Source organism: Calidris pugnax, unplaced genomic scaffold (genome assembly GCF_001431845.1).
Source record: "Calidris pugnax isolate Ruff unplaced genomic scaffold, ASM143184v1 scaffold495, whole genome shotgun sequence".
Lineage (NCBI taxonomy): Eukaryota > Metazoa > Chordata > Aves > Charadriiformes > Scolopacidae > Calidris > Calidris pugnax.
Window position 1 is genome coordinate 1 of NW_015091197.1, and position 10,831 is coordinate 10,831.

The following is a 10,831-nucleotide window of genomic DNA, read 5'->3' on the forward strand; positions in this document are numbered from 1 at the left end:
GACTTGCCCTTGGTGAAGTCATGTTGGCTATCACTGATCACCTCCTGATTTTCCATGTGCCTTACCAGAGATTCCAGGAGGATCTGCTCCATGATCTTGCCAGGCACAGAGGTGAGACTGATTGCCCTGTAGTTCCCTGGGTCTTCCCTTTTAGCCCTTGTTGAAAATGGGGGTTATGTTTCCCCTTTTCTAGTCAGCAGGAACTTTGCCAGGCTGCCATGAATTTTCAAATATAATAGAATGCAGCTTAGCAACTTCATCCGCCAGTTCCCTCAGGACCCACAGATAGATTTCATCAGGTCCCATGATGCTTAGATGGTCTTGAACCTGATCTTCTCTTACTGTGGGCAGTTCTTCATTCTTATAGCTCCTGCCTTTGCCCTCTGCAACTTGGGCCACATGGTCAGAGCCCTTGCCAGTGAAGACTAAGGTAAAAAAATCATTCAGTAACTCAACCTTCTCCATATCCTGGGTCACCAGGTCTCCTGTTTCCTTCCAGAGAGGGCTGGCATCTTCCATTTTATCTCTGACATAGTTACAGAAGTTTTTCTTGTAGCCCTTGATGTCCCTGGCAAGATTTAATTCTAACTGGGCTTCAGCTTGCGTAAAATAATTCCTGGCCACTCAGTTTTTCTGTATTCCTCACAGTCTACCTGTCCTTGCTTCTAACCTCTGTAGGCCTCCTTTTTGCTTTTGAAATTGTCCAGGAGCTCCTTGTTCATCCATGCAGGCATCCTGGCTTTTTTGCCTGACTTCTTTCTTGGGATACACTGGTCCTGAGCTTGGAGGAGGTGATCCTTGAATTCTAACCAGCTTCCTTGAGCCCCTCTCCTCTCCAGTGCTTTATCCTGTTACCCTACCAAGTAGATCCCCCAAGAGGCCAAAGTCTGCTCTCCTGAAGTCCAGGGTAGTGAGCTTGCCACTCACCCTCTTTGCTGCCCTAGGGATCTTGAATTCTACCATTTTAGGATCACTGCAGCCAAGGCTGCCCTTGAGCTTGACATTCCACACTAGCTCTTCCTTGTTGGTAAGGACAAAGTCCAGCATGGCTCCTCTTCTCGTTGGCTCCTCTACCATTTGAAGAAAGTTGTAATTGACACATTCCAAGAACTTCCTGGCTTTCTTGTTCCCTCCTCTGTTGTCCCTCCAACAGATACCGGGGTAGTTGAAGTCCCCCATGAGGACCAGGGTCTGTGAACATGACCTGTCTACAGAGGGCCCCATCCACTTCATCATCCTGGTCAGGTGGCCTGTAGCAGACCCCCATTGTAATGTTACCTACCCTTTAATCTTGACCCATAAGCTCTCTGTTGGTTCTTCATCCATCCCCAGGCAGAGCTCCAAGCACTCCAGCTGTTCATTAACATAGAGAGCAACACCCCATCTTCATCTCCCCAGCCTGTCCTTCCTGAAGGGCCTGTATCCCTCCATTCCAACACTCCAGTCATAACAGCCATCCCACCAGGTCTCTGTGATGCCAATGAGATGGTAGCCCTAAAGGCGTGCACATGTCTCTAACTCCTCCTGCTTGTTCCCCATGCTATGTGTGTTTGTGTAGAGGCACTTCAGCTGGGCACTCAATGAAGCTGACTTCCTGGCTGGAGTGGCTGCATTTCCTTCATGCTGCTCTTCAGGTGGCCTTTGCTTTGAGATGTTTTATCTGTGACTCCCCAGTTCCTATTGCCTCAGGAGCCTCTGGCTCATCCCCATAAGACTTGGAGTGTGATGCAGCATACCCAGCACATGTCAGAGTAACAGGTTGAGGTCCTTTGCTAGTGACTCACCCCTCAGACCTTGGGGTGTCATCCCTTGGCTTGTCACAATAATATCCCCCTCCTCCAACATGTCTAGTTTAAAGCTCAGTCAATGAGTCCCAGTGGTTCATGAGTGAAGACTCTCTTCCCCCTTTCAGAAAGATGAAGCCCATCCAACACCAGCAGGCCTGGTGCTGAGTAGGCCACTCCACTGTCAAAAAAACCCCAAAATTATGGCAGTGGCACAAGCCACAGAGGCATGTATTGACAGACTGAGCATGTCTCCTTCTTTCAGTGTCACTGCTTATGACAGGAAGAGGAGAAGAGATAGCCTGCACCTCAGATTCCCTTAGTAACCTTCGCAAAGCCCTGAAGTCTCCTTCAATTACCCTTGGGCTACGTGTGTTGCCACTTCATCACCACTCACATGGAAGAGCAATAGTAGGTAGCAGTCCAAGGAGGTGAGGAATATTCACATGGTCAAAGCCCACACGTGCAGAGCTGTGCCTCTACATATATTGTAGCATCAGTTTTCTTAATTATCTCATCTGACCTCCTGCATAATACAGGCCATTGGACTTCATTGAAGTACTTCATGTTCAAATTAGAATTTAATCTTTCAGACAAGCCTTCATTCTTTACTTGAAAAAGCCCAGAGAATTCACAACATCTTGGCATTGAAATTGATGCTGCTTTTACTGTTGCTGCTGACATTTCCTATGGACTTGTTTGCTAGACTTACAAGTCACCTAATTCTAATTTATTTTAGTTCCTGCTAAACTTTACTAAAGCACATGGTCAGAGCCCTTGCCAGTGAAGACTAAGGTAAAAAAATCATTCAGTAACTCAACCTTCTCCATATCCTGGGTCACCAGGTCTCCTGTTTCCTTCCAGAGAGGGCTGGCATCTTCCATTTTATCTCTGACATAGTTACAGAAGTTTTTCTTGTAGCCCTTGATGTCCCTGGCAAGATTTAATTCTAACTGGGCTTCAGCTTGCGTAAAATAATTCCTGGCCACTCAGTTTTTCTGTATTCCTCACAGTCTACCTGTCCTTGCTTCTAACCTCTGTAGGCCTCCTTTTTGCTTTTGAAATTGTCCAGGAGCTCCTTGTTCATCCATGCAGGCATCCTGGCTTTTTTGCCTGACTTCTTTCTTGGGATACACTGGTCCTGAGCTTGGAGGAGGTGATCCTTGAATTCTAACCAGCTTCCTTGAGCCCCTCTCCTCTCCAGTGCTTTATCCTGTTACCCTACCAAGTAGATCCCCCAAGAGGCCAAAGTCTGCTCTCCTGAAGTCCAGGGTAGTGAGCTTGCCACTCACCCTCTTTGCTGCCCTAGGGATCTTGAATTCTACCATTTTAGGATCACTGCAGCCAAGGCTGCCCTTGAGCTTGACATTCCACACTAGCTCTTCCTTGTTGGTAAGGACAAAGTCCAGCATGGCTCCTCTTCTCGTTGGCTCCTCTACCATTTGAAGAAAGTTGTAATTGACACATTCCAAGAACTTCCTGGCTTTCTTGTTCCCTCCTCTGTTGTCCCTCCAACAGATACCGGGGTAGTTGAAGTCCCCCATGAGGACCAGGGTCTGTGAACATGACCTGTCTACAGAGGGCCCCATCCACTTCATCATCCTGGTCAGGTGGCCTGTAGCAGACCCCCATTGTAATGTTACCTACCCTTTAATCTTGACCCATAAGCTCTCTGTTGGTTCTTCATCCATCCCCAGGCAGAGCTAGCCCCTCTCCTCTCCAGTGCTTTATCCTGTTACCCTACCAAGTAGATCCCCCAAGAGGCCAAAGTCTGCTCTCCTGAAGTCCAGGGTAGTGAGCTTGCCACTCACCCTCTTTGCTGCCCTAGGGATCTTGAATTCTACCATTTTAGGATCACTGCAGCCAAGGCTGCCCTTGAGCTTGACATTCCACACTAGCTCTTCCTTGTTGGTAAGGACAAAGTCCAGCATGGCTCCTCTTCTCGTTGGCTCCTCTACCATTTGAAGAAAGTTGTAATTGACACATTCCAAGAACTTCCTGGCTTTCTTGTTCCCTCCTCTGTTGTCCCTCCAACAGATACCGGGGTAGTTGAAGTCCCCCATGAGGACCAGGGTCTGTGAACATGACCTGTCTACAGAGGGCCCCATCCACTTCATCATCCTGGTCAGGTGGCCTGTAGCAGACCCCCATTGTAATGTTACCTACCCTTTAATCTTGACCCATAAGCTCTCTGTTGGTTCTTCATCCATCCCCAGGCAGAGCTCCAAGCACTCCAGCTGTTCATTAACATAGAGAGCAACACCCCATCTTCATCTCCCCAGCCTGTCCTTCCTGAAGGGCCTGTATCCCTCCATTCCAACACTCCAGTCATAACAGCCATCCCACCAGGTCTCTGTGATGCCAATGAGATGGTAGCCCTAAAGGCGTGCACATGTCTCTAACTCCTCCTGCTTGTTCCCCATGCTATGTGTGTTTGTGTAGAGGCACTTCAGCTGGGCACTCAATGAAGCTGACTTCCTGGCTGGAGTGGCTGCATTTCCTTCATGCTGCTCTTCAGGTGGCCTTTGCTTTGAGATGTTTTATCTGTGACTCCCCAGTTCCTATTGCCTCAGGAGCCTCTGGCTCATCCCCATAAGACTTGGAGTGTGATGCAGCATACCCAGCACATGTCAGAGTAACAGAGTTCTGCCACTTCACTATGCCCTCCTTGGCAAAGTACTTCTCCTTTTCAAAGCCACTCTGTCAGAACATCCTGATGAGTAGATATGAGTAGACATTCACTGCTCATTCTTTCCAGTCCATCCATGACTAAGTCCATACCACATCCTTTCTTCCACTTGTGAGAGAAGACTGGAGAATCTCAATGTCTACCTCTCTTGAATGGGAACAATTCTGTAGCAATCCTCAAGTGCCTTCCCAAACCTCTTCCAACTGTCTCCTCAGAGGAGAGGAGTGGTGAGATCTGCACACAGCCTACAGGAACACCCTAGTTTATCTAATGACATGATGATGTTTGTTCCTCTCCCTTATCCACCAATGCTGTAACACCATCGTAGAAGGCCACAACATTTGTCAGGCATGACTTGCCCTTGGTGAAGTCATGTTGGCTATCACTGATCACCTCCTGATTTTCCATGTGCCTTACCAGAGATTCCAGGAGGATCTGCTCCATGATCTTGCCAGGCACAGAGGTGAGACTGATTGCCCTGTAGTTCCCTGGGTCTTCCCTTTTAGCCCTTGTTGAAAATGGGGGTTATGTTTCCCCTTTTCTAGTCAGCAGGAACTTTGCCAGGCTGCCATGAATTTTCAAATATAATAGAATGCAGCTTAGCAACTTCATCCGCCAGTTCCCTCAGGACCCACAGATAGATTTCATCAGGTCCCATGATGCTTAGATGGTCTTGAACCTGATCTTCTCTTACTGTGGGCAGTTCTTCATTCTTATAGCTCCTGCCTTTGCCCTCTGCAACTTGGGCCACATGGTCAGAGCCCTTGCCAGTGAAGACTAAGGTAAAAAAATCATTCAGTAACTCAACCTTCTCCATATCCTGGGTCACCAGGTCTCCTGTTTCCTTCCAGAGAGGGCTGGCATCTTCCATTTTATCTCTGACATAGTTACAGAAGTTTTTCTTGTAGCCCTTGATGTCCCTGGCAAGATTTAATTCTAACTGGGCTTCAGCTTGCGTAAAATAATTCCTGGCCACTCAGTTTTTCTGTATTCCTCACAGTCTACCTGTCCTTGCTTCTAACCTCTGTAGGCCTCCTTTTTGCTTTTGAAATTGTCCAGGAGCTCCTTGTTCATCCATGCAGGCATCCTGGCTTTTTTGCCTGACTTCTTTCTTGGGATACACTGGTCCTGAGCTTGGAGGAGGTGATCCTTGAATTCTAACCAGCTTCCTTGAGCCCCTCTCCTCTCCAGTGCTTTATCCTGTTACCCTACCAAGTAGATCCCCCAAGAGGCCAAAGTCTGCTCTCCTGAAGTCCAGGGTAGTGAGCTTGCCACTCACCCTCTTTGCTGCCCTAGGGATCTTGAATTCTACCATTTTAGGATCACTGCAGCCAAGGCTGCCCTTGAGCTTGACATTCCACACTAGCTCTTCCTTGTTGGTAAGGACAAAGTCCAGCATGGCTCCTCTTCTCGTTGGCTCCTCTACCATTTGAAGAAAGTTGTAATTGACACATTCCAAGAACTTCCTGGCTTTCTTGTTCCCTCCTCTGTTGTCCCTCCAACAGATACCGGGGTAGTTGAAGTCCCCCATGAGGACCAGGGTCTGTGAACATGACCTGTCTACAGAGGGCCCCATCCACTTCATCATCCTGGTCAGGTGGCCTGTAGCAGACCCCCATTGTAATGTTACCTACCCTTTAATCTTGACCCATAAGCTCTCTGTTGGTTCTTCATCCATCCCCAGGCAGAGCTCCAAGCACTCCAGCTGTTCATTAACATAGAGAGCAACACCCCATCTTCATCTCCCCAGCCTGTCCTTCCTGAAGGGCCTGTATCCCTCCATTCCAACACTCCAGTCATAACAGCCATCCCACCAGGTCTCTGTGATGCCAATGAGATGGTAGCCCTAAAGGCGTGCACATGTCTCTAACTCCTCCTGCTTGTTCCCCATGCTATGTGTGTTTGTGTAGAGGCACTTCAGCTGGGCACTCAATGAAGCTGACTTCCTGGCTGGAGTGGCTGCATTTCCTTCATGCTGCTCTTCAGGTGGCCTTTGCTTTGAGATGTTTTATCTGTGACTCCCCAGTTCCTATTGCCTCAGGAGCCTCTGGCTCATCCCCATAAGACTTGGAGTGTGATGCAGCATACCCAGCACATGTCAGAGTAACAGGTTGAGGTCCTTTGCTAGTGACTCACCCCTCAGACCTTGGGGTGTCATCCCTTGGCTTGTCACAATAATATCTTGTAATGTTACCTACCCTTTAATCTTGACCCATAAGCTCTCTGTTGGTTCTTCATCCATCCCCAGGCAGAGCTCCAAGCACTCCAGCTGTTCATTAACATAGAGAGCAACACCCCATCTTCATCTCCCCAGCCTGTCCTTCCTGAAGGGCCTGTATCCCTCCATTCCAACACTCCAGTCATAACAGCCATCCCACCAGGTCTCTGTGATGCCAATGAGATGGTAGCCCTAAAGGCGTGCACATGTCTCTAACTCCTCCTGCTTGTTCCCCATGCTATGTGTGTTTGTGTAGAGGCACTTCAGCTGGGCACTCAATGAAGCTGACTTCCTGGCTGGAGTGGCTGCATTTCCTTCATGCTGCTCTTCAGGTGGCCTTTGCTTTGAGATGTTTTATCTGTGACTCCCCAGTTCCTATTGCCTCAGGAGCCTCTGGCTCATCCCCATAAGACTTGGAGTGTGATGCAGCATACCCAGCACATGTCAGAGTAACAAGTTGAGGTCCTTTGCTAGTGACTCACCCCTCAGACCTTGGGGTGTCATCCCTTGGCTTGTCACAATAATATCCCCCTCCTCCAACATGTCTAGTTTAAAGCTCAGTCAATGAGTCCCAGTGGTTCATGAGTGAAGACTCTCTTCCCCCTTTCAGAAAGATGAAGCCCATCCAACACCAGCAGGCCTGGTGCTGAGTAGGCCACTCCACTGTCAAAAAAACCCCAAAATTATGGCAGTGGCACAAGCCACAGAGGCATGTATTGACAGACTGAGCATGTCTCCTTCTTTCAGTGTCACTGCTTATGACAGGAAGAGGAGAAGAGATAGCCTGCACCTCAGATTCCCTTAGTAACCTTCGCAAAGCCCTGAAGTCTCCTTCAATTACCCTTGGGCTACGTGTGTTGCCACTTCATCACCACTCACATGGAAGAGCAATAGGAGGTAGCAGTCCAAGGAGGTGAGGAATATTCACATGGTCAAAGCCCACACGTGCAGAGCTGTGCCTCTACATATATTGTAGCATCAGTTTTCTTAATTATCTCATCTGACCTCCTGCATAATACAGGCCATTGGACTTCATTGAATTACTTCATGTTCAAATTAGAATTTAATCTTTCAGACAAGCCTTCATTCTTTACTTCAAAACGCCCAGAGAATTCACAACATCTTGGCATTGAAATTGATGCTGCTTTTACTGTTGCTGCTGACATTTCCTATGGACTTGTTTGCTAGACTTACAAGTCATCTAATTCTAGATTTGGTTCCTGCTAAACTTTACTAAAGGGATTAAGTTCCAGGACTCACTGTAACTCTTATTTTCCAGCCACTGTCACTCATATGGCTCATCTCTTCTCCCAATTTCTCAGCATCTTTTGGAAGGACACCCTATATTTTGAACACACTTGAATGGCAGAACCACTCTTCCCAGCGTAACAGCTACTCTTGTCCTCACAAGAAGAATTCTTGCTTTTACTCTTGGCTTTTGAGCAGAGCTGTCAAAGCTCTTGTGATAGCAGCATCTGGAGCTTGCATTCAGCTGACTGAACTTTCCTCACACCCTGCACACCACCAGCTCCTAGGTCTTCATTATATCCTTGGTTGCTCCATCAGTGTGTTCAGCCAAGTCCCCTGGTCAGTGCCTGCTCTCCTAGGTTAGATCAGGGTCATCTAATCCAATGACCACCCTCATGACCAAAAACCAATTCCTACAAAGGAGTAAGAGACCCTAGCAGGCACACAGCCATACCTTCCTAGGATGCTCTCTTCCACCAACTTCCAGCTTAGGGACTGCTAAAACCAGTGCCTGCTTCTGGCAGCTTTGCTGAACTACGCAGCCAAGAGGCCAAGCTTCACCTTTTTTACTGTACAAAGCAAGAGAAACTAAGATCTTTATTTTCCTCCTTTTAAGACTAATTTATGCATCTTTTAAAGTGACATTTTAAGCAATATGTAGAAATTAATACATGAACACTAGAGTGATATAGCGAAAGAACTAAACTGCATTTTAAAGTTCTCTTGAGGACAACTCTGCAGCCTGCAAAAACCAGCCAGATTAACCACGGGGGAACAATTCTTCCTAAGAGTGCCACTAAAGAAAATGATTAAGTTGTTAGTTTGTTTTAATCCAAGTCTTACAGTTTAGCAAGACTCCTTCAAAACATATCAAAACTTGAACTATCTATTCCTCACATTTGACTAGATTTGCTTTTTAAATTATACTGAAGCCCTTGAATAAGTTTAGGATGTTTCAGCATGAAGTTCCCTTTGAGCATGTGGGAAGTCCTACAGCGGTTCAGTGTTAGGGGAAAAGATTATACAAGTTTATAGTAGCTCTAAACTTGCCAATTGACTTGAAAGTAGGATGATAGTAAGGATTATATTATTGGAAATCAGTACGTTTATCAAATGTTCAGAAAAAACATCTGTTTTAAGAGGATGAATAACTGAAATACATGAAAAGAAAATGGAGATCAGTTCACGGTAAGCTTACGAGGTCATCATGAGCGCTAGGAGTCCAGCCATGACTGCACTAGATCATACAAGTGCTGCTTGCAAATAAAACCCAGTCTTGCCCTTAATGTGGGAAATAACTTTGAGGGCTTGAGAGACTGGTATTGGCAATGTTGTCTTTCATAATATATAAAAGGTATTCCAAAACATTTTTCTTCTGAAATAATGGAAATACTACATACTTGCACATTTAAAGTAATTTTAGCTTATTTATTGCAGTCCTCATCCTTTTATCCAAATTGGCATAACTTAGGGATGTAGTTAGATGACTTTCTATCCCAAAATATTTTTATTTAAGATGGCAAATATAACCCAGAAGCCCCAGGGATTACCTTTGAGCATAGGGGAAGTCCTACGGCGGTTCAGTGTTAGGGGAAAAGACTATACCAGTTTATAGTAGCTCTAAGCTTGCTACTTGACTTGAAAGTAGGATGAGAGTAAGGATTATATTATTGGCAATCAGTACGTTTATCAAATGTTCAGAAAAAACATCTGTTTTAAGAGGATGAATAACTGAAATACATGAAAAGAAAATGGAGATCAGTTCACAGTAAGCTTACGAGGCATCATGATCACTAGGAGTCCAGCCATGACTGCACTAGATCATACAAGTGCTGCTTGCAAATAAAACCCAGTCTTGCCCTTAATGTGAGAAATAACTTTGAGGGCTTGAGAGACTGGCATTGGCAATGCTGTCTTTCATAATATATATAAAAGGTATGCCAAAACCTTTTTCTTCTGAAATAATGGAAATACTACATACTTGCACATTTAAAGTAATTTTAGCTTATTTATTGCAGTCCTCATCCCTTTATCCAAATTGGCATAACTTAGGAAGTCATCTAACTACATCCCTATCACAAAATATTTTTATTTAAGATGGCAAATATAACCCAGAAGCCCCAGGGATTTGTCCTCGAGGAGAGGTAAGCTCCCTGCCCCATCACCACTTTCATAACATTTGAGTTTCATTTTATCTTACCCAAATAACGTGAGATTTTAAGCATTCAGGTGTGACCAAATGCATCCTCTTTATGAAACCTGGCAAGGAGAAATTACCAACCAGTTTGGCAAGTGGTACTGGCTTCTCTAGAAGTCTATTACTTGGCAGATGTTGGTAGTGCCTTCCCACAAGCACTTTGGTAAGGTACACCACAAGTGTGCTTATTTCCATTCTACACGCATTTTTTCCTAATTAAACATTTAAATGGTGACAGGTTTTTAGATTAGGGCGTGTTCTTAATTAATTCTTAATTTAACTATTTCCAGTCAGGGTAGCTGGAGCCAACAGGTCAACAAGGTCTTAGCAACTCCAGCAAACCATGGGGCTGTAAACCAAAACACAGCTCAGCAGGAAGGGGACAGGATGGCCCAGCACCACTACAATTTCCTTCTCTATGAGCAAATTCCTCCTGATGCCTCCTAGGACATCTTGCATCTTCTTTTACTACTGCCTTATTTACATGTTTCAGTTAAAAGCTGATCATAGAAATCTAGTGAAAGTTAAAAAAGGATTGATTTATTTATTTTTTTTAATGCACACCCACGATAGATAGCTATTTTTAAGCCAGATCTCAGTACAACTTGCTTGGCTATGACTCACAGTACTCACTCCAGTCCAGTTCAGAGTTATATTTATATGCCTTGGCTTTGATGCTGCTTTACCTGAAGTAA